We start from the raw sequence: 23,413 nt of genomic DNA, 5'->3' as shown, positions 1-23,413 counted from the left end.
AAATCATGCTGCTTGGTTTGATGCCAACATTTGTTAAAACCAAAAGTTTCGAAAGGTTGGTAACATTTTTAGAGTTGGCAAGAATTAATTGATAGACAATTTTTAGACTTGCTAGCAGTTGGCCTGGAAATGTTGGTATCAAACTAATCAATCTTAAAATTTGCTTAAGGGACTAGGGGGGCGAGGCCTAGGCGTGTCACGATAATTGCCTAGCAGAAATGATCCGAGGCGAACCCAAGAGAATTCTTCCCTTATGCTTCTTGTGACTGTGATGATACACCTTGTGATTGTTGGGTATCATTTCTGAACTATTTCATCTTAAACCTGTAAAAACTAGTATTGCCATACCTTGATAATGGAGCTCTATTCAAGACTACCATGGTACTATATTACCGCTCCAGGCTGCATGAAAATAGATAAATACTGGCATGCCTTGAGAATGGAGATTTCCTTCACAACCATATTTAGAATAGAGCTCCCAACTTTATCTTGTTTGATTTGCGTGCATGCACATTGTTTTTATTTTCTAGAATAAACCCAATTTCTTAAATGATGGCCAAAGCCTAACTTATTCAAGACTTGGAGAGGAAAGTGCCAAAGACACGATGCAAATGCCATAAGATCTCTAGCTTTAGGAGCCCGACTGCATGTTTATTGGAGTGGAACTTGTGAGCAATGCATTGGGTGAGCATAAAGTTATCCTGAATGCAGCAACCACACACAAAGGCGCTCTAGTGAGAGCCAACAAACCTAGAGACCTTCAGATTAAGGCGATGTGCAAGAACCTTAGTTGGCAACTTCGGGAAACTATGTATCAAATGGATGAGGCAGAAGATATTAACTTCTTTGGCACCACCCATCTTTGGCAATAGGGACACTACATTCGAGTAGATTTTCACAAAGCCACTGAAACCACATGGAATAAGTGCTCAAATTCACTACATATGCCCGTCCGAACTAGGTGCTTTATTGAGTTACCAGGACTTGACCCCCCTCTCAATCTTGTGGGTCGTGACGACATTCTCAAGAGAGCTAAGGTCACAACTGGGGTATGAAGTGATGGAAATATGCCCTAGAGGCAATAATAAAATGGCTATTATTATATTTCCTAAATCATGATAAAGGTTTATTATTCATGCTAGAATTGTATTGACCGAAAACTTAAATACAAGTGTGGATACATAAACAAATACAGTGTCCCTAGTGAGCCTCTACTAGACTAGCTCGTGGATCAAAGATGGTTAAGGTTTCCTAACCATAGACATGAGTTATCATTTGATAACGGGATCACATCGTAGGAGAATGATGTGATGGACAAGACCCATTCGTTAGCTTAGCATATTGACCGTTCAGTTTATTGCTTTTGTTTTCTTAATGTCAAATACATATTCCTTCGACTATGAGATTATGCAACTCCGAATACGGGAGTAATACCTTGTGTGTTATCAAACGTCACAATGTAACTGGGTGATCATAAAGATGCTCTACAGGTATCTCCAAAGGTGTTTGTTGAGTTGGCATAGATCGAGAAAGGATTTGTCACTCTGAATATCGGAGAGGTATCTTTGGGCCCTCTTGGTAATACATATCATAGGAAGCCTTGCAAGCAAAGTGACTAATGAGTTAGTTGCAAGATGATGTATTACAGAACAAGTAAAGAGACTTGCCAGAGATTGAACTAGGTATGAAGATACCGACTATCGAATCTCGGGCAAGTAACATACCGATGGACAAAGGGAATTACGTATGTTGTCATAAGGTTCGACCGATAAAGATCTTCGTAGAATATGTAGGAGCCAATGTGGGCATCCAGGTTCCGCTATTGGTTATTGACCCGAGAGGTGTCTCGGTCATGTCTACATAGTTCTCGAACCCGTAGGGTCCGCACGCTTAACGTTCATTGACGATATAGTGTTATATGGATTTGGTGAATGAATGTTGTTCGAAGTCCCGAATGAGATCACGGATATGACGAGGAGCTTCGGAATGGTCCGGAGGTAAAGATCGATATATAGGACGATGATATTTGGAGGCCGGAAGAGTTTCGGGATGTACCGGGTAAAAATCGGGTCACCGGAAGTGATTCCGAACACCCCGGGAGGTTAATGGGCCATATGGACCAAAGGGGGGGGGACACACCAGCCCACAAGGGGCTGGCGCGCCCCTCCTAAGGCCGCATCCCTTGGGGAGAGAATGAAAGGGGGGAATTGACCTCCCGCTTCCTTCCCTCTTCTCCCCTTTCCTTTCCCCTCCGGCAAATATGGTAGGGGGGGCTAGGGAAAGACCCCAAGTAGGATTCGGCCCTACTTGGGGTGCCCCTTGGCCTCTCCCCTCTCCCCACCTATATATATGTGGGAGGGGGGCGGCACACATAACCATGACAATTGCTTAGCCATGTGCGACGCCCCCTCTCCACAGTTTAGTCCGTCGGTCATATTTTCGTAGTGCTTAGGCGAACCCTGCGGAGATAGCTTCACCATCATCGTCACCGCGCCGTCGTGCTGTCGGAACTCATCCTCTACTTCGCCATCTTGCTGGATCAAGAAGGCGAGGACGTCACCGAGTTGAACGTGTGCTGAACGCGGAGGTGCCGTACGTTCGATACTCGATCGGTTGGAGCGGGAAGAAGTTTGACTGCATCAACCGCGTTAACAAACGCTTCCGCTTACAGTCTATGAGGGTATGTAGACACACTCTTCCCTCTCATTGCTATGCATCTCCTTGATAGATCTTGCGTGTGTGTAGAATTTTTTTGTTTTCCATGCAACGTTTCCCAACAGTGGCATCAGTGCCAGGTCTATGCGTAGATGATATGCATGAGTAGAACACAAAGAGTTGTGGGCGGTGATAGTCATAATGCTTACCGCCAACGTCTTATTTTGATTCGTGGTATTGTGGGATGAAGTGGCCCGGACCAAGCTTACATGTCCACGCACATGAGACCGGTTCCACAGACTGACATGCAACTAGTTTTGCATAAAGGTGGCTGGCGGGTGTCTGTTTCTCCTGCTTTAGTTCAATCGAATTTGACTACGGCCGGTCCTTGAAGAAGGTTAAAACAGCAAACTTGATGAATCACCGTTGTGGTTTTTGCGTAGGTAAGAACGGTTCTTGCTAGAAGCCCGTAGCAGCCACGTAAAACCTGCAACAACAAAGTAGAGGACGTATAACTTTTTTTTGCAGGGCATGTTGTGATGTGATATGGTCTAGACGTGATGTGATATATGTTGATGTATGAGATGATCATGTTTTGTAATATCGACAACCAGCAGGAGCCTTAGGGTTTTGTTAATTATTGTATGAAATGCAAGCGCCATGTAATTGCTTTACTTTATCGCTATGCGTTAGCAATAGTTGGCGAGATGACCCCGACACAACAATGGTGATCAAGGTGTCGATGGAGATCATGACGATGCTTCGGAGATGGAGATCAAAAGCACAAGATGACGATGGCCATATCATGTCACAAATTCTGATTGCATGTGACGTTTATCTATTATGCATCTTATTTTGCTTAGAACGGCGGTAGCATTATAAGATGATACCTTCACTAAATTTCAAGATAAAAGTGTTCTCCCCGAGTATGCACTGTTGCCAAAGTTCGTCGTTTTGAAGCACTTCATGATGATCGGGTGTGATAGACTCTACGTTCGCATACAACGGGTGTAAGACAGTTTTGCACATGCAGAATACTTGGGTTAAACTTGACGAGCCTAGCATGTACATACATGGTCTCGAAACACCGGAGACCGAAAGGTCGAACGTGAGTCATATAGTATATAGAAAAAATTATGTTTTTTTGTCCCTCAATTTCCCCAAAAGTATAGACTTGGTCCCTCAAGATTTTTTGTTATATATTTGGTCCTTCAAGTGTCAAAACTAGATAAGTTTGGTCCATAACCAGATTTTGAGCATGTTGACCTAGGTTTGACCATGTTGACCAGGTTTTGAATTTTTGTGACAAGCAACATGCTCGGGTGCGCCAGGTGCGTGTAAATTTTATGGTCAAATAACATCCAAGGAGCTCTAGCAAAAAAGACATTTTTTAGCCAAAATTTGTTTTTTGGCCACAAGCTCCTCGAATGTTGAAACATCACACAAATTTTCATGCACCTAGCGCACCCAAGCACCTTCGTTGCCCCAAAATTTCAAAATTTTTGATTTTTTTGTTATTTTTTGATTTTACTATTCATCTGTAAAACCTGATCAACATGGTCAGACCCGGTCAAATGTGGTCAAACCCGGTCAATGTACTTAAAATCTGGTTTTGGACCAAACTTATCCGGTTTTGAGACTTGAATGACTAATTGTATACCAAAAAATCTCAAGGGACCAAGTCTATACTTTTAGGGAACTTGAGGGGCCAAAAACATACTTTTCTCACGTGATGATCGGACATGGGTTAGTTGATTTGGATCATGTATCACTTAGATAACTTGAGGGATGTTTATTTAAGTGGGAGTTCCTTAGTAATTTGATTAATTGAACTTAATTTATCATGAACTTAGTCTTAATAGTTTTGCATATCTATGTTGTAGATCAATAGCTCGCGATATAGCTCCCCTATTTTTGATATGTTCCTAGAGAAACCTAAGTTGAATGATGATGGTAGCAATAAAGCGGACATGGTTCATGATTTGAGGATTATCCTCATTGCTACACAGAAAAATTATGTCCTTGATGCACCACTAGGTGACAGACCTATTGCAGGAGCAAATGCAGACGTTATGAATGTTTGTCAAGCTCAATATGATGACTACTTAATAGTTTAGTGCGCCATGCTTTACGGCTTAGAACCGAGACTTCAAAAACATTTTGAATGCCACAGAGCATATGAGATGTTCCAAGAGCTGAAATTGGTATTTCAGACTCATGCCCGTGTCGAGAGTGATGTAGGGTGAAACCCTAGGTGGCCGATCTTTCACGAAAGGAGCGGATCCCAAAGGAAAACACGAAGAACACGAGGATGAATGGGAGGAAAAACACAAGAGGAAATCACTAAACCGACACGAATAAGTCACACATGGGCTAGATCCTCGAGTACATAGGGTGATACACGAATCCACGGACAACTAGGGACGATACACGGTAACCGGATCTTCTCCGTGAGGAGGTCTTGAATCCACAAGGGGATCTTCTCCGCAAGGAGGTCTTGAATCCAAGGTGGATCTTCTCCCAAGAGGGGTCGCGGTCTCTCTCGAGGAGTAGGTCCAATATGGATGAGCAATGCTCTATCTCTCAAATGAGCTAAACCAATGCTAACCCTAGCTAGGATGAATGGGGGGGGGGTCTATTTATAGTCTAAGTGCAAAAGGGGGCGAAGTGAAGGGGTACATGGGCCTCGGGCCCGAATCTGGACGCAGCCAGGTACCGGACATCCGCTAGGGACCGGTCGTCCGGTGTCTCAGGAACTGCCAGACGTCCGGTGTCCTCCGGTCGTCCACTGGTTCTGCTCTGTGATGGGGTCGCCGGACGTCCGGAGGCTCCGGACTTCCGCTGATGCTGCCTCGGGTGCTGGTGCGCCGGTCGTCCGGCCCGGACCGGACATCCGCTCGTTCGCTTCGGGTGCAGGGGCACCGGTCGTCCGGTCCGGGCCGGACGTCCGCTGCTGGAGCTCGGCTGACGCTTCAGGCGCCGGACGTCCGGTCCCGGCTGGTCATCCGGTGGCTGGGAATTTTCCTGCAGCTCTTCTTCTTCTCCGTCTTCTCGTCCATCTTCCTCTTCTTCTTGTCCTTGCTCCTTAGATTCTCCATTGTACCTGAGTATGCATAATGTATCCATATGAGGTAGTAGCCATGCTTCATGCGCATCAGAGTGGAATTGTGAGAGGAGAGATGTCACCTCGGTTTCAAGGGCTCTTGCACGTGATCGAGTCATGGGCCCGGTAGGCACTTGGTGAGACGATGGTAGGTCCATGGGGGTGACCTTGGGATGCTCCGCATCATCTCCCCTCCCTTGGGGAAGATCCATCCTCGGATCAAATCTTCATCACCATGGAAAGGAGAGAGATCTTTGACGTTGAAGATGTCGCTCACGTTGTACTTGTCACGCGGGAGGTCGATCTTGTAAGCGTTGTTGTTGTAACGTGCGAGCACCTTGAAGGGTCCATCCGCTCGTGGATGAAGCTTGGATTTGCGTTCTTGTGGGAAGCTGTCCTTGCGAAGGTGTAGCCACACTTGATCACCAATGTTGAAGACCATAGGTTGCTTGTTGAAGTTGAGCTTTGTCGCAAGGCGTTGAACTTGGCGCTCGATGGTGTTTCTTGTATCGTCATGCATCTTCTTGAGATGTGTCACACGCGCACTTGCATCCAAATTGATGCGCTCTTGTAGTGGTAGGGGAAGAATGTCCAATGGTGACAATGGGTTGAATCCGTAAACGACCTCGAAAGGCGACTTGCCGGTTGTTGAGTGTCGTGCTCGGTTGTAGGCGAACTCGGTGATAGGTAGGCACTCCTCCCACTCCTTGATGTTCCTCTTGATGAGTACGCGAAGTAAAGCGGAGAGTGTGCGGTTTGTCACCTCCGTTTGACCGTCGGTTTCAGGATGGTATGCCATGGAGAAGAGTAGCTTGATTCTGAGCTTGGCGCATAGAGTCTTACAAAAGTAGCTAAGGAACTTGGCGTCGCGGTCTGAGACGATAGTCTTTGGCACTCCATGAAGGCACAAGATTTCCCTACAAAACAAATTTGCAATATGTGAAGCATCGTCTATCTTGTTGCAGGGAATGAAATGAGCCATTTTGGAGAAACGGTCCACGACAACATAAACAGAATCCTTTCCATTTCGAGTTCTAGGCAAACCAAGCACAAAGTCCATGCTAATATCTTCCCATGGTTGATATGGAATTGGAAGTGGCATATAGATGCCATGAGATTGGGCTTTAGACTTAGCTTTGCGACATGTAGAACAACGGTTGGTGAAGCGATTGACGTCGCGATGCATCTTGGGCCAAAAGTAGTTCTTGGAGAGCGTGGCAAATGTTTTGTCGCGTCCAAAGTGTCCCATGAGTTGGCCTCCATGAGATTCTTGCAAAAGCAAGAAACGAAAAGAGGACTCGGGGATGCAAAGTTTGTTAGCTCTCATAAGATATCCATCTTTGATGTAGTATCGATCCCAAGAAGTATGTATCAAACACTTGGCATAAGGTATGGCGAATGTAGGATCATGTTCATACAAGTCTTTGATATGCTCAAAACCAATGACATTCAACTCAAGGTTAGTGACAAGCATGCATATACGGGAAAGCGCATCCACCACAACATTTTCTTTACCCTTAATGTACTTGATGACATAAGGAAAAGACTCAATAAATTCACTCCATTTAGCATGACGCTTGTTCAACTTAGTTTGACCCTTAAGGTATTTAAGTGTTTCATGGTAGGTATGGATGATGAACTCATGTGGGCGAAGGTAATGTTCCCATTCATGCAAAACTCACACTAAAGCATATAGCTCTTTGTCATAGATGGGGTAATTGAGTTGTGCTCTAGAAAGTTTCTCACTAAAGTACGCTATGGGGCGCTTCTCTTGCGTTAACACGCCTCCTATGCCATTACCACTAGCATCGCAATGAATCTCAAAAGGCTTGTGAAGTTGGTAAGCAAGCACGGGAGCATGAGTAAGCAAATTCTTAAGCTCATTGAAAGCAATATCTTGAGATGGTCCCCAAACAAAAGGCGCGTTCTTCTTGCTCAAAGCATGCAAAGGTGATGCAATGGTGCTAAAATCCTTCACAAATCGACGGTAGAAACCGGCTAAACCAAGAAAACTACGCACTTGTTGCAAATTGGTTGGTTGGGGCCAAGTTTTAATAGCATTGATCTTAGATTCATCAACATGAACACCCCTAGAAGATACAACAAATCCTAAGAAAACGAGCTTATCAACACCAAAAAGGCATTTCTCCATATTAGCATACAGATGCTCTTTCCTAAGAGTTTGCAAAACGGTGCGGACATGGGTGACATGCTCATGGATCGATTTGCTAAACACAAGAATGTCATCAAAGTAAACCACAACAAATATACCAATGTAAGGGCGAAAGACATGATTCATAAGGCGCATAAAAGTGCTCGGTGCTTCCGAGAGACCCATAGGCATGACTAACCACTCATACAAACCAAACTTGGTTTTGAAGGCGGTTTTCCATTCATCACCCTCTTGTATGCGGATTTGATAGTAACCACTCTTAAGATCAATTTTGGAAAATATAGTGGCACCGCTAAGTTCATCAAGCATATCATCAAGGCGTGGAATGGGGTACCTATATCTAACGGTGATAGCATTGATAGGTCTACAATCGGAGCACATGCGAAAGCTACCGTCACGTTTTGGCACAAGAATGACCGGTACGGCACAAGGGCTCAAACTTTCACGCACATGACCATGGTCTATGAGATGCTTTACTTGCCTTTGGATTTCTTTGGTTTCTTCGGGGTTGACGCGGTATGGGGCTTTGTTGGAAGCGGCGCTCCGGGGATGAGATCAATTCGGTGCTCAATGCCTCGTCGTGGAGGTAGATCCAGAGGTAGCTCATCGGGGAAAACATCTTGGAATTCCTGCAATAGAGACGATAACACCAAAGGTAGATCGTGAGAGTTGTTAGTATTTGTGACCTCGTCCTTGCACAATAGGACATAGTGTAGGACACTTGATGGGTTCTCACACACTTCTCTCATCTCACGTTTGGTGGCAAATAGGACGAAGTTCTTGTTTTCGCTCATCGTGGAGGCACTCAATTTGGGCTTGTGGTGCTCACTCTCTTTTTGGTGGCTCACTCTCTCACCATTCTCTCCACGATGGGTGGCTTGCTTATCGGCGATCACTTGGCTTGGAGACATGGGTCATAACACAAACTCCTTTCCTTGCATCTTGAAGCTATAGTGGTTTGTATGCCCATTGTGGACGACTCCTCTATCGAATTGCCATGGTCGTCCAAGGAGAAGATGGCAAACGGTGATTGGGATGACGTCGCATTCCAAGGTGTCTTCGTAAGCGCCGATTTTGAAGGATACTTGTACTCGGTGCTCGACTTGGATAGTGCCGGAGTCACTAAGCCATTGCACTTTGTATGGATGTGGATGCTTCGTCTTGGGCAATTGGAGCTTGGAGCAAAGTTCTTCACTTGCGAGATTGTGACAACTCCCTCCATCAATGATGACCTTGACGGATCGTCCATTGATGCCGGCCTTGGTGTGGAATATGGTGCATCTTTGGTCTTCTTCTTGGTGATGTTGGAGGGTCAAGACTTTTGAGACAACAAGTGCGGGACTTGAGTCTTCATCACAAAAGACTTGTTCTTCTTCATTGTTCACTTGGCGGTGCATGGCCACTTGTGCAAGGGCTTCCATTTCTCCTTCGCTCATGGAGTCATAAGTGCCATCGTCGTTGAATATCATTGTGCGCTTGTTGGTGCACTCATAGGACTTGTGGCCTCGGCCTCCGCAAGTGAAACACTTGAGGGAGCTCGTCTTGACGGTCTCATCGGTTGGGGTAGACGAAGATGAAGCTCTCGGCTTGAAGTTGCTCGTAGAAGGATGACTTGTAGTTGACGAAGCTTTCTTGGAATTTGGCTTGTTGATGTTGGAAGTAGACGTTCTTGTAGTCGGAGTTGGAGTGGTTGAAGCTTGGTTATTTGAGAAGCCGTAGGACTTGGATGAGAACTTGGTGTACTTGAAGTCATCTTGCACTTGGCGTTCCGCTTTGGTAGCTTGGTGCACGAGCTCGATGAGATTTGAGTATGGTTGGAAGTCGGCGATCTTCTTGATGGGATGATTGAGTCCATTCAAGAAACGTGCCATAGTTTGCTCATCATCTTCCGTCACATTGGCTCTTATCATTGCAATCTCCATCTCCTTGTAGTATTCTTCAACGCTCTTGGTTCCTTGCTTGAGTTGTTAGAGTTTCTTGAAGAGGTCGCGGTTGTAGTAGGTAGGCACGAAGCGTGCTCTCATGACATCCTTCATTTGTGCCCAAGTAGTGATGGGTGGATCACCTCTTGCCTCGCGGCGCTCAATGACTTGTTCCCACCAAATGAGGACATAGTCTTGGAACTCAAGGGATGCCATCGCGATCTTCTTATCTTCTTCATAATTGTGCAAACGAAAGATCTTGTCAACTTTCAATGCCCATGAAAGGTATTCTTCGGGATCATTGCTTCCGTTGAACTTGGGCATGGTGAACTTGAGCTTGCCGTAGCATTGCTCTTCATTGTGTTGGGGTCAGGGATGATGACGCCCATGTTGTAGATGATTGTCCAACTCGTGGTACTCTTGACGCGGAGGGTTGTCAACCTCGTGTTGCTCTTGCCGTGGAGGGTTCCCGTTGTTTTCATGCTCTTGATGATCTTGATGGTCTTGGTGAGCTTGTGGAGGAACGCGTCGAGCTCGAGGGGGAACTAGACGGTGCATGCGAGCTTGAAATCGTCGTTCATGAAGTTCTTCATGAAGTGCTTCCTCTTCCTCACGGGCTTGTCGGCCTCGGTCGGCAACGGGTCGACTTGCATCACATAGAGCTTGTTGCGCCTCAAGTGCTTGAGCGTCACGGAGTTGTTGTTCTTGACATTGAGCCTCGGTATTTTGTGCATTTTGGTGTAGACGCACGCGTTCTTCCTCTTCATGTTGTCGTTGTTGTTGCCGTTCACGAGCTAGCGCAAAAGCTTCTTCGGCTTGACGTCGTCGTCGCTCTTGAGAGTCGGTATCCCGAAGCGGATTGAGGTTTGCTTGATGGTCGGTGCGCGCGGCTCGACGAAGAGTGTTCGATGACGGTGTACTTGAGTCGGAGTGGTGACTTGAACGGCTCCTTCTTGAAGTGGAAGAAGAACGGTTGAGCAACAAAGCGCGAATCTCGTCCATCCTTGTGTCATTCTCTTGCTTGTGATCGTCGAGCTTGTGGTCGAAGTAGTCCCTTGTATGTTGCTCGGAAAGTCTCAAGTCAGCGGCAAGGTTGTCGATGCGTTCACTCATAGCTTGTTGCTCTTGATGCAAAGCACGTTGTGCACCAAAGAGGTGACTCTTGGTGACGAAGGAGTTCATGTCGTCGTCTTGCTCCATGAAGAGTGGGTTGGTAGAAGTACTCGGCCTATCCATCATTCCAAGACAAGTGTGAGTGGTAGAAAGAGAAGAACGAATACCAAATGTACCTTGACCAAAGTTGAAAGTGAATCGATGATCACTCCAATGTAGGACAAGGAAATAGCTCAATTGGTACAAATTCTCGTCGGTTTCTCACACCTACACAAGTAAAAACTTATGGTGGAGCTTGGTTAGGATGGTGGCACAAATTTTTAATGTGAATGTAAGCATGATTCTATAATGTTGGAGAAGATTCGCAAGATGCAATGTAACAAGTAGACCAAGCATATACGGTACACGGAAACACACACGCAAAAAGATAAGTGGGGTTGAGCAACCAAGGCTGAGCCAAAATGTGGAATCCACAAAAATGCTCTTGTTGCACAACACTAGAGAGACGCTAGCACGATTGCACGATAGGCGGATACAAGAACTTGTGCACAACCTACGTCGCAAAAATGCAACGACTTCTATCCCAAATATGTTTTATGCAAGGTGTTGCTATGATATGATCCAAGATGATCGAGTATGACAATCTTAATGTTGTATGATGCTATGGTTCTTGCTTAAAAGCTCTTTGCTTATCTTTCCTCTTTGCTTAAAAGCTTGATTGGCTCTTTGATGTTTGAGCTCTTTTCTTATGCGACGCTTGACGAACCAAGGTAGCAAGTGAGTATGCGATGACAACTTTGTGACACAAGAGATGATAACAATATAATCAACAATGATGCATGTATGTATGCTATGGGGAAGTATGATCACTAAAGTGCACAAGTCTCGTTGCCGGCAATACTCAATGGCTAGTCTCGATTGGTAAGCAACGCAAAGGAGTCAGGCGATGATGGCTAACAATGTGATGGCAAGAATGATATGTCCAATACCAAGATGAGGTTACCGGTCTTGCTTCCGGTATGGTGTCAAAATGGTGGCACGAATACCAAGTCGTAGTCGAGGTGGTCGTTGTTGATGACCGGTGTTGATGACGCGTCCGTGGCGAAAATGAGTGGCGGTGGTGTCGATGTCGAACCGTACCTAGATAGCCGAAACACAAAAGGATACGGTACCGCAACTCAAATTCTCAAAACCAAAGGTGACCAAAATCGTCGGAGTATGTGGCGGTTCGGTGGTGGAAGTTGGAGGTGGCGTAGCGGATGATGTTGTGGAAGTAGCGGTCGTCCGGGTGCGAACGGATGTCCGGTCGCGGGTCGTCCGGTAATGTCGGACGTCCGGTGCTTCCTGGGTCACCGGATGTCCGGTGATGTGACGGTCGTCCGGTGATCGGGGTCAACTCGAGATTCTAGATGCGAGAGGTGATTATTGGGGGATTGGGGAAGGATTTGGGAGGGATTTCGAGGTGGAGATGGTGGGGGAAGGCTAGATCTACTTGCAATGCAGCAAATTCATGGATCCAAACCAAAAAAACATCATCAAAACTCACAAAACACAAGAAAAATTTTTGGGGCTATTTTTGTGGGGATTTTCGGATTAGGACGAAAAACAACAAAATCAAGCTAGAAAAACGAAGAGGGGGTTCCGAAATCGTGATCAACCTTGCTCATGATACCAAGATGATGTAGGGTGAAACCCTAGGTGGCCGATCTTTCACGAAAGGAGCGGATCCCAAAGGAAAACACGAAGAACACGAGGATGAATGGGAGGAAGAACACAAGAGGAAATCACTAAACTGACACGAATAAGTCACACATGGGCTAGATCCTCGAGTACATAGGGCGATACACGAATCCACGGACAACTAGGGACGATACACGGTAACCGGTTCTTCTCCGTGAGGAGGTCTTGAATCCACAAGGGGATCTTCTCTGCAAGGAGGTCTTGAATCCAAGGTGGATCTTCTCCGAAGAGGGGCCGCGGTCTCTCTCGAGGAGTAGATCCGATATGGATGAGCAATGCTCTATCTCTCAAATGAGCTAAACCAATGCTAACCCTAGCTAGGATGAATGGGGGGTCTATTTATAGTCTAAGTGCAAAAGGGGGCGAAGTGAAGGGGTACATGGGCCTCGGGCCCGAATCTGGACGCAACCAGGTACCGGACGTCCGCTGGGGACCGGTCGTCCGGTGTCTCAGGAACTGCCAGACGTCCGGTGTCCTTCGGTCATCCGCTGGTTCTGCTCTGTGATGGGGTCGCCGGACGTCCGGAGGCTCCGGACTTCCGCTGATGCTGCCTCAGGTGCTGGTGCGCCGGTCGTCCAGTCCGGACCGGACGTCCGCTCATTCGCTTCGGGTGCAGGGGCACCGGTCGTCCGGTCCGGGCCGGACGTCCGCTGGCTGGAGCTCGTTTGACGCTTCAGGCGTCGGACGTCCGGTCCCGGCCGGTCGTCCGGTGGCTGGGAATTTTCCTGCAGCTCTTCTTCTTCTCCGTCTTCTCATCGATCTTCCTCTGCTTCTTGTCCTTGCTCCTTAGATTCTCCATTGTACCTGAGTATGCATAATGTATCCATATGAGGTAGTAGCCATGCTTCATGCGCATCGGAGTGGAATTGTGAGAGGAGAGATGTCACCTCGGTTTCAAGGGCTCTTGCACGTGATCGAGTCATGGGCCCGATAGGCACTTGGTGAGACGATGGTAGGTCCATGGGGGTGACCTTGGGATGCTCCGCATCAGAGAGGTATGAGACCTCTACTTTGCCTACAAGATGTAGGAGAATAGCTCAGCTAGTGAGCATGCGCTCATAATATCTGGGTACTACAATCGCTTGAATCAAGTGGGAGTTAATCTTTCAGATAAAATAGTTATTGACAGAGTTCTCTAGTCACTATCACCAAGCTACTAGAACTTTGTGATGAACTATAATATGCAAGGGATGACGAAAACGATTCTCGAGCTCTTCGCGATACTGAAATCGGCGAAGGTAGAAATCAAGAAAGAGCATCAAGTGTGGTTAACAGGACCACTAGTTTCAAGAAAAAGGGCAAGGGAAAGAAAAGGAACTTCAAAAAGAATGACAATCAAGTTACCACTCCCGAGAAGAAACCCAAAGCTGGATCCAAGCCTGAAACTGAGTGCTTCTACTGCAAAGGGAGTGGTCACTAGAAGCGGGACTGCCCCAAATACTTGGCGGATAAGAAGGATGGCAAAGTGAACAGATTTATATTTGATATAGATATTATTGATGTGTACTTTAGTAGTGTTCGTAGCAACCCCTGGGTATTTGATACCGGTTCAGTTGCTAAGATTAGTAACTCGAAACAGGAGATGCAAAATAAACAGAGACTAGTTAAGGATGAGGTGATGATGTGTGTTGGAAGTGATTCCAAGGTTGATACGATCACCATCGCACACTCCCTCTACCTTCAGGATTAGTGTTAAGCCTAAATAAATGTTATTTGGTGTTTGTGTTGAGTGAACATGATTAGATCGTGTTTATTGCAATACAATTATTCATTTAATTCAGAGAATAATTGTTGTTCTCTTTACATGAATACAACCTTCTATGGTCATACTCCCAATGTGAATGATTTATTAAATCTCGATCTTAGTGATACACATACTCATAATATTGATGCCAAAAGATAAAAAGTTGATAATGATAGTGCAACATACTTATGGCACTGCCGTTTAGGTCTTATTGGTGTAAAGTGCATGAAGAAACTCCATGCGGATGGACTTTTGGAATCACTTGATTATGAATCATCTGATGCTTGCGAACCATGCCTCATGGGAAAGATGACTAAAACTCCGTTCTCTAGAACAATGGAGCGAGCTAATGACTTATTGGAAATAATACACACCGTTGTATGCGGTCCGATGAATGTTGAAGCACGCGACGGGTATCATTATTTTCTGACCTTCACAGATCATTTGAGTAGGTATGGGTATATCTACTTGATGAAACACAAGTCTGAAACATTTGAAAAGTTCAAAGAAATTCAGAGGGAAGTGGAGAATCATCACAATAAGAAAATAAAGTTTCTACAGTCTGATCGCGGAGGTGAATATTTGACTTATGAGTTTGGCCTTCATTTAAAACAATGTGGAATTGTTTCACAAGTCACGCCACCTGGAACACCACAGCGTAATGGTGTGTCCGAACGTCGTAACCGTACTTTATTGGATATGGTGCATTCTATGATGTCTCTTACCGATTTACCACTATCATTTCGGGGTTATGCATTAGAGACAGCCGCATTCTCGTTAAATAGGGCACCGTCTAAATCCGTTGAGACGACACCATATAAACTGTGGTTTGGCAAGAAACCTAAGTTGTCGTTTCTTAAAGTTTGGGGTTGCGACACTTTTGTCAAAAGGCTTCAACCTGATAAGCTCGAACCCAAATCGAAGAAATGCGTCTTCATAGGATACCCTAAAGAAACAATTGCTACACCTTCTACCACAGATCCAAACGAAAGATCTTTGTTGCCAAGAATGGATCCTTTCTAGAGAAGGAGTTTCTCTCGAAAGAAGTGAGTGGGAGGAAAGTAGAACTTGATGAGGTAATTGTACCTGCTCTCGAATTTGAAAGTAGCACATTAGAGAAATTCGTTCCCGTGATGCCTACACCAACTAGAGAGGAAGCTAATGGTGATGATCATGAAACTTTAGATCAAGTTACTACTGGACCTCGTAGGTCGAACAGAGCATGTTCCACACCAGAGTGGTATGGTAATTCTATCCTGGAAGTCGTGTTATTAGACCATGGCGAACCTACGAACTATGAAGAAGCTATGATGAGCCTAGATTCCGATAAATGGCTTGAGGCCATGAAATCTGAGATAGGATCCATGTATGAGAACAAACTATGGACTTTGGTGGACTTTCCAGACGATCGGCAAGCCATTGAGAATAAATGGATCTTCAAGAAGAAGACTGACGCTGATGGTAATGTCACCATCTGCGAAACTCAACTTGTCGCAAAAGGTTTTCGACAAGTTCAAGGGGTTGACTACGATGAGACCTTCTCACCCGTACCAATGCTCAAGTCAGTCCGAATCATGTTAGCAATTGCCGCATTTTATAATTATGAAATATGGCAAATGGACGTCAAAACTACATGGATTTCTTAAAGAAGAGTTGTATATGATGCAACCAGAAGGTTTTGTCAATCCTAAAGGTGCTAATAAAGTGTGCAAACTCCAGCGATCCATCTATGGACTGGTGCAAGCATCTCAGTGTTGGAATATACGCTTTGATAAAGTGATCAAAGCATATGGTTTTATACAGACTTACGGTGACGCCTGTATTTACAAGAATGTGAGTGGGAGCTTTATAGCATTTCTGATATTATATGTGGATGGATGATTGCGGCTTGAACTACGTTGGTATTTCCCCAAAGAGGAAGGGATGATGTAGCACAACGATGGTAGGTATTTCCCTCAGTGATGAGACCAACTTATCGAACCAGTAGGAGAATCATGCAACACTACGTAAATAGTACCTGCACACAAAGAACAAATACTTGCAACCCGGCGTGTAAAAGGGGATGTCAATCCCTTTCGGGTAATGGTGCCAGAAATTGTCGAGTTGACGGGATAAAAATATGATAGATTGGATAAATAGATCTCGAATAAACACAAAAAAATAAAGTGCGGCAAGGTATTTTTTGGGTTTTGGATATAAAGATCTGAAAATAAAAGCAAATAAAATAGATCTCGAAGGAAAATGTAATAAAGAAGAGACCCCGGGGCCGTAGATCTCACTAGTTGCTTCTCTCGATAAAAATAGCATACGGTGGGTAAACAAATTACTGTTGGGCAATCGATAGAACTTCAAATAATCATGATGATATCCAGGCAATGATCATTATATAGGCATCACGTCCAAGATTAGTAGACCAACTCCTACCTGCATCTACTACTATTACTCCACACATCGACCGCTATCCAGCATGCATCTAGTGTATTAAGTTCATGGAGAAAGGGAGTAATGCAATAAGAACGATGACATGATGTAGACAAGATCTATTTATGTGGAAATATACCCCATCTTGTTATCTTTAATAGCAAAGATACATATGTGTCATTTCCCCTTCTGTCACTGAGATCGAGCATCGTAAGATCGAACCCATCACAAAACACCTCTTCCCATGGCAAGAAAAATCAATCTAGTCGGCCCACTAAACCAAAGATTCGAAGAAGAAATACGAGGCTATGTGCAGTCATGCATATAAGAGATCAAAAGACTCAAATAACTTTCATGTATAAAAACATAGATCTGGTCATAAACTCAAAGTTCATCGGATCCCAACAAACACATCGCAAAAAGAGTTACATCAAATAGATCTCCAACAGACCATTGTATTGAGAATCAAGAGAGAGAGATAGGAAGCCATCTAGATACTAACAACGGACCCGAAGGTCTACAATGAACTACTCATGCATCATCGGAGAGGCACCAATGAGGATGATGAACCCCTCTGTGATGGTGTCTAGATTGGATCTGTGGTTTCTGGAACTTGCGGCGGATGGAATTGATTTTCATCGTCTGCCCTGGTTTCTGGAATATTGGGGTATTTATAGAGGAAAGAGGCGGTGCGGGAGGCCACCGAGGTGGGCACGCCTGGGCCCCCAGGTGCTCCCTGGTGAGTTGTGCTCCCCTCGGAGCCCCCCTCTGGTACTTCTTTGGCCCAACAGGTGTCTTCTGGTCCAGAAAAAATCTCCAAAAAGTTTTGCTGCATTTGGACTTCGTTTGGTATTGATTTTCTGCAAAGTAAAAAACAAGCAAAAAACAGGAACTGGCACTGGGCACTATGTTAATAGGTTAGGCCCAAAAAATGATATAAAGTTGCTACAAAATGATTGTAAAACATCCAAGAATGACAATATAATAGCATGGAACAATAAAAAATTATAGATACGTTGGAGACATATCATTATCCCCAAGCTTAATTTCCTACTCGTCCTCGAGTAGCTAAATGATAAAAGCAGAATTTTTGATGTGGAATGTTGCCTAACATGTTCATCACATAATCTTCTCTTTGTAGCATGGACATTTGGAATTTTATATGATTCAAAGCATTAGTCTAGTTTTGACATGAAGATTTCAATACTCAAGCATATCAACAAGCAACCATGTCTTTCAAAATAGAAAAAAGTATACATAACCCCCTAAAGTATCACATTTCGGCCATATCACCCCCTCACCTCTAAAACCGGATTCTTAATCCCCTGAAGTTTTCAAAATCGGATAAAACACCCCCTGAGCCTGTTTTAAGTGGTTTTGTGGGCGGTATTGTCTAGCTGGCAGATATTGGAATAGTCAAAGACCAGTCAATGGCTATGCGCGATGTGGACGCGGCACATGCCGCCGTGGAGTCGATCAGCTCACCAGCCAACGGTCGGCCTGGAGAGTTCTCGCTGACAGTGGAAGCGTCCTCACGGAGCCCAGGTGCAGGAACTGGTTGCGGAAGCAGGTGGCAGTTAGGACTCCTCTACGGGTGGCTCCTGATGATGCCGTCCGCCTCCTCGCCAACGAGGGGGGTTGCCGTCCACGTGGCGGTGAAAGCGGTGGGCTTGCACTTGGATACCTCATTGATGGCAGTAGAAACTGGCTTGGGGTCCAAGGCAAGTGAATTCTCCGGGAAACCAAAGCCAGCTTTGAGTACGTACGTATACGGGTAACAGCACCAGCCTGTTAGGCACCGAGAAATGCTAGTCAAAAAGTATGAGATAAGTTGGCCCTATGTCAACAACGGCCACTGGTGCGGCATCGTCCGTCGACACGGGCAACCTCGGGGACCTTCCCCCGTGGAGTCGAGGTGTGAGCCCAAGCTGGTGATCACCAGTTCACCACCTACATCGGGCTGAACCGGTGCCATGTTGTCAGTGTCATCCACGAGACGGGGTTACACGATGCCAGTTACACCGCAACAACATTCTGCTATCCATCGTATCCAACAAGATCGATGAGGGCGAGCTGCAGTGCGCCGAGACGCTGCACCACCCGCACGGCGCCTCTGGCCGAGCACACCACCACACATGCTTGAAGCTTCCCAGGGAACCGTGTCATCTACAGTGAGCTGCTAACTATAGGCACCCCAGCGCCGGCACCCGGCGCGACGGTAGACAAGGAGACGCTCGACAGGTCTTGCCTAGCGCACTGGACATGGTATATAGGCAGAGCCAGATGTCCATGTCAACAAAACCACCTGCCAAAACAGCTTAAGTTGGTCTAGGGGGTGTTCTATTCGGTTTTAAAAACTTCAGAGGATTAAGAACCCGGTTTTAAAGTTGAGGGGGTGATGTGGCCGAAACATGATACTTTAGGGGGCTATGTATACTTTAGGGGGCTATGTAAACACAAAAGCAAGTTATCCCTAGCCCATTATGCTCAATCATTGATCCATTCATGAAACACACTCGCATATTAGCTACACCCAATGCTAAAGTACAATCATAGTGCCCCTTAGTTGGTGCTTTATAAGAGAAGATGGAGACTCAAATAAAAATAAAAATTGCATAAAGTAAAAGAAAGGCCCTTCGCAGAGGGAAGTAGGGATTTGTAGAGATGCCAGAGCTCAAAGCGAAAAAGATAGAGATAAAAACATTTTGGGTGGCATGCTTTTCCTGTCAACAAAAGCGATCGAGTAGTTCCCAATACTTTCCATGCTAGATATATCATAGGTGGTTCCCAAACAGAAAATAAAGTTTATTCCTTTTCCACCACACTTTCACATTCCACGGCTAACCGAATCCACGTGTACCGTCCATACCAACACTTTCCAAGGAATTTATTATTTCACAACATAAAGTAAATTCATTTTTTATTTGGGGATTGGGCATCCCTAATACCTTTTCCGTACTCTCGTGCAATGACAAGTGAATAAAAACTCATCTTGACAATAACACATCTAGCATGGAAAAAATATCAGCCACCCCTACCATTTCATGAGCGGTACAAGCACACAAAAGAGAAATTTATTTTGAAAATTAGAGATGACACATAAAAATTGGCTTAGAATGGCAAAAGAATACTGCATATAGGTAGGTATAGTGGACTCATGTGGCAAAACTGGTTTAAGGATTTTGGATGCACAAGTAGTGATCATACTTAGTGCAAGTGAAGGCTAGCAAAAGATTGAGAAGCATCCAACCAAGAAACGAAAAATCTCATAAGAGAGCATTAAGCATAACTAACACTGAATAATGCACCACAAGTTGGATATAATTTCATTGCATAACTATTGGCTTTCGTGCTTGCATAGGGAATAACAAACCTTAACACCAATATTCTTACTAAAGTATAATTACTCATCAACATGACTCACATATTATGTCATCATATCGCAAAACTATTACAAGGAATCAAGTTTATTTTGTCCAATGATCTTCATGAAAGTTTTTATTATATCCCTCTTGAATATCTATCACTTCAGGACTAATTTCATATGTTGCTTTTGATAGCTCAAACAAATCTACGTGAAGAACATGAGCATAAAAGTTTTCTTCTCTAAAAATAATTTAAGTGAAGCATGAGAGAATTTCCTAATTTTTTTACTAACTCTCAAATAAATTTAAGTGAAGCATGAGAGCATTTCTTCAAAAATAATAAAGCACACCGTGCTCAAAAAGATATAATTGAAGCACTAGAGCAATTTCATAGCTCAAAAAGATTTAAGTGAAGCATAGAGAGCAATTCTAACAAGTCATAGCATAATTTTGGCTCTCTCAAATAGGTGTGTCCACCAAGGATAAATGAGTTAAAATAAAAGGCAAAACAATCAAATACTCATATCATACAAGACGCTCCAAGCAAAACTCATGATGTGTGACAAATAAAAATATAGCTTCAAGTAAAATACCGATGGTCGTTAGAAGAAAGAGGGGATGCCACTCGGGCATCCCCAAGCTTAGTCACTTGCTTATCATTAGATAATAGATTGGGATGCCATGGGGCATCCCCAAGCTTAGGCTCTTCTTACTCCTTATTCCTTCATCCATCGTGATCTCACCCAAAGCTTGAAAACTTCAATCACACAAAACTCAACAAAACCTTCGTGAGATCCGTTAGTGTAAGTGCATCTAGTGCCACCCCTAGTTGGTTTTGGAGTATTGAAGACAAACCTAGTTGAGGGACTAATGTGTTTGTGAGAATTGCAGGATAACACAGGTAGAAGTCCCTCATTGATTCGGTTTTACTACCAGAGATGACCCCTAAAAATGTATGAAGACATTGAAGTCAAAGGTGGTATATGAAGATATTAACATTGAAGACTATGACAAAAGAAGACACGTTATGAAGCCTATGGAGCTCGAAGACTTAGATCTTTCATAGTTCTTTTTCTTTTGTGTTGAGTCATAGGAACCACCGTACTGTTAAGTGGGGTCCAGGAGAACCAGTCAGAATGACTGAAGTGATGCCTAAACCAAAAACCTATGTCTTCGAGTGAAGACAATGAGAGCGAATCTTGTCCAGAGCCGGACAAGTCAGCTTTGCTTGTAGCCCAAGTAAAGTTGCCATGAGAGTTTGAAATCTGACCGTTGAGACACGTGTCAGTTCCTTAGTGACCCAGGGTCATTTCGGACAAATCAGGTCGGGTTGCCAAGTGGCTATAAATAGCCCACCTCCTACAACCATAAACAGTTGGCTTCTCAGATTGAGAGTACGGCTTTTGTTGTGTGAGAGCAACCCATCTCGAAGCCTTTGAGAGAGAGAGAATTCCTTGCGAGGATAAAGCCCTAACCACCCAGAGCCAGAGAACATTGGGCATCACTTAAGTCTTCTTGTCTGTGTGATATGAAGACTTATTACACTTGAGGACTGTGTATCCCCAGACGGTTAGGCGTCACGTTTAGAGCATCCAAGAGACATTGTGGATTGCCAGTGAACGAAGTCTGTGAAGGTTTGGGAGTCTACCTTGAAGACTTACCAGGGTGATTGGGCGAGGACTATGTGACCTTAGCTCAAGGAGAATACGGTGAGGACTTGGTGTCCTGAGCTGCGTGTTCAGGACTGGGTGTCCGGGACTGTGTGTCCTAAGGTTTAAATACCTAGCCGCTCCAACCAGACGTACAGTTGTTACAGCAACTAGAACTGGTCCAACACATCATTGTCTTCAACGAGTCACTGGTTTCATCTTCACTTCCTTTTACTTACTGATCACTCTTTGTGAAGTCATTGCTTGTCTATTCTATCTTTTGTCTTCACAACGTGAGTGTATGATCTGTTTGGCTTCATAGTATCTTCCTACCTGATCCTTATTACACTATAGCTATTTGTCACTGTGCTTTCACTCTGTTGATACTTGACCATGGCTTTCCTAGTGTAGTCTAACTTCCGCTGCATAGCAATAGGCATATCTCTACTGTTTGTCTTCATAACTCCCACGTTTTGAAGACTTTCATAAAAATCGCCTATTCACCCCCCTCTAGTCGATATAACGCACTTTCAATTGGTATCAAAGCAAGGTGCTCCCTTGTTCTGTGTGATTCGGTTTAACCACCTGGAGTTTTAGCTATGTCGACTGCAGGGATAATTAAAGTCTCCGCTGCGTGCCCCGTCTTCGATGGAACTGAATATCCCTACTGGAAGAATAAGATGCGTATGCATCTTGAAGCCATTGACGTCGACCTATGGTATGTTGTCGAGAATGGCGTTCCCAAGGCTGGAGAAGGTGTCACTGCTGCTGATGTCAAGAAATTCGTTCAACTGGACTCCACTGCCAAGAACATCATCTATGGTCATCTGACCAAAGGACAGTATGGCCGTGTGAGTGCTTTGAAGACATCCAAGCTGGTCTGGGACTGGCTCTCCAAGGTCAATGAAGGCATCTCAACCCAGAGAGATCAAAGAATCAGTGTCCTTCGCAATCTCTTCAACCGCTTCAAGCGAAATGACAATGAGAATGTCCAGCACACATTTGACCGACTCACTGACATCACAAATGAGCTTCAAGCCCTCGGCGCCACTGAGATTACCAAACACGAAGTCGTCAAAATGCTGCTGAGATCACTTGATAGTTCGTTTGACATCCTAGCCCTGATGATTCAAGAACGTCCTGATTTCAAGACACTCGATCCATCTGACATACTTGAGAGGCTCAACACACATGAGTTTCAGCTTTCTGAGAAAAGAGATATCTACGGTCCAAACTATGGGCGAACTCGTGCCTTGAAGGCAAAAGCTGTTTTCTCATCTGAAGAAGAATCTGACAGCAGTTCTGATGATCCTGAAGACATTGGAAGGGAACTTGCAATGCTAGTGAAGAAGTTCCAAAAATTCACCAAGAAGAAAGGCTTTAGAAAGTCTTCACGATCAAGCTCAAGGAATGATGAAGCTTCTACTCATTACTACAAGAAGAAAACATGCCACAAGTGCAAGAAAACTGGACACTTCATCTTTGAGTGTCCACAGTGGGACAATGAGAACATAAATAAGAAGAAGAG

This window comes from Triticum aestivum, chromosome 5A, assembly GCF_018294505.1.
Source record: "Triticum aestivum cultivar Chinese Spring chromosome 5A, IWGSC CS RefSeq v2.1, whole genome shotgun sequence".
NCBI classification, from domain to species: Eukaryota; Viridiplantae; Streptophyta; class Magnoliopsida; order Poales; family Poaceae; genus Triticum; species Triticum aestivum.
The sequence above is the reverse complement of the archived record's forward strand: the minus strand, read 5'-3'. Positions refer to the sequence as shown.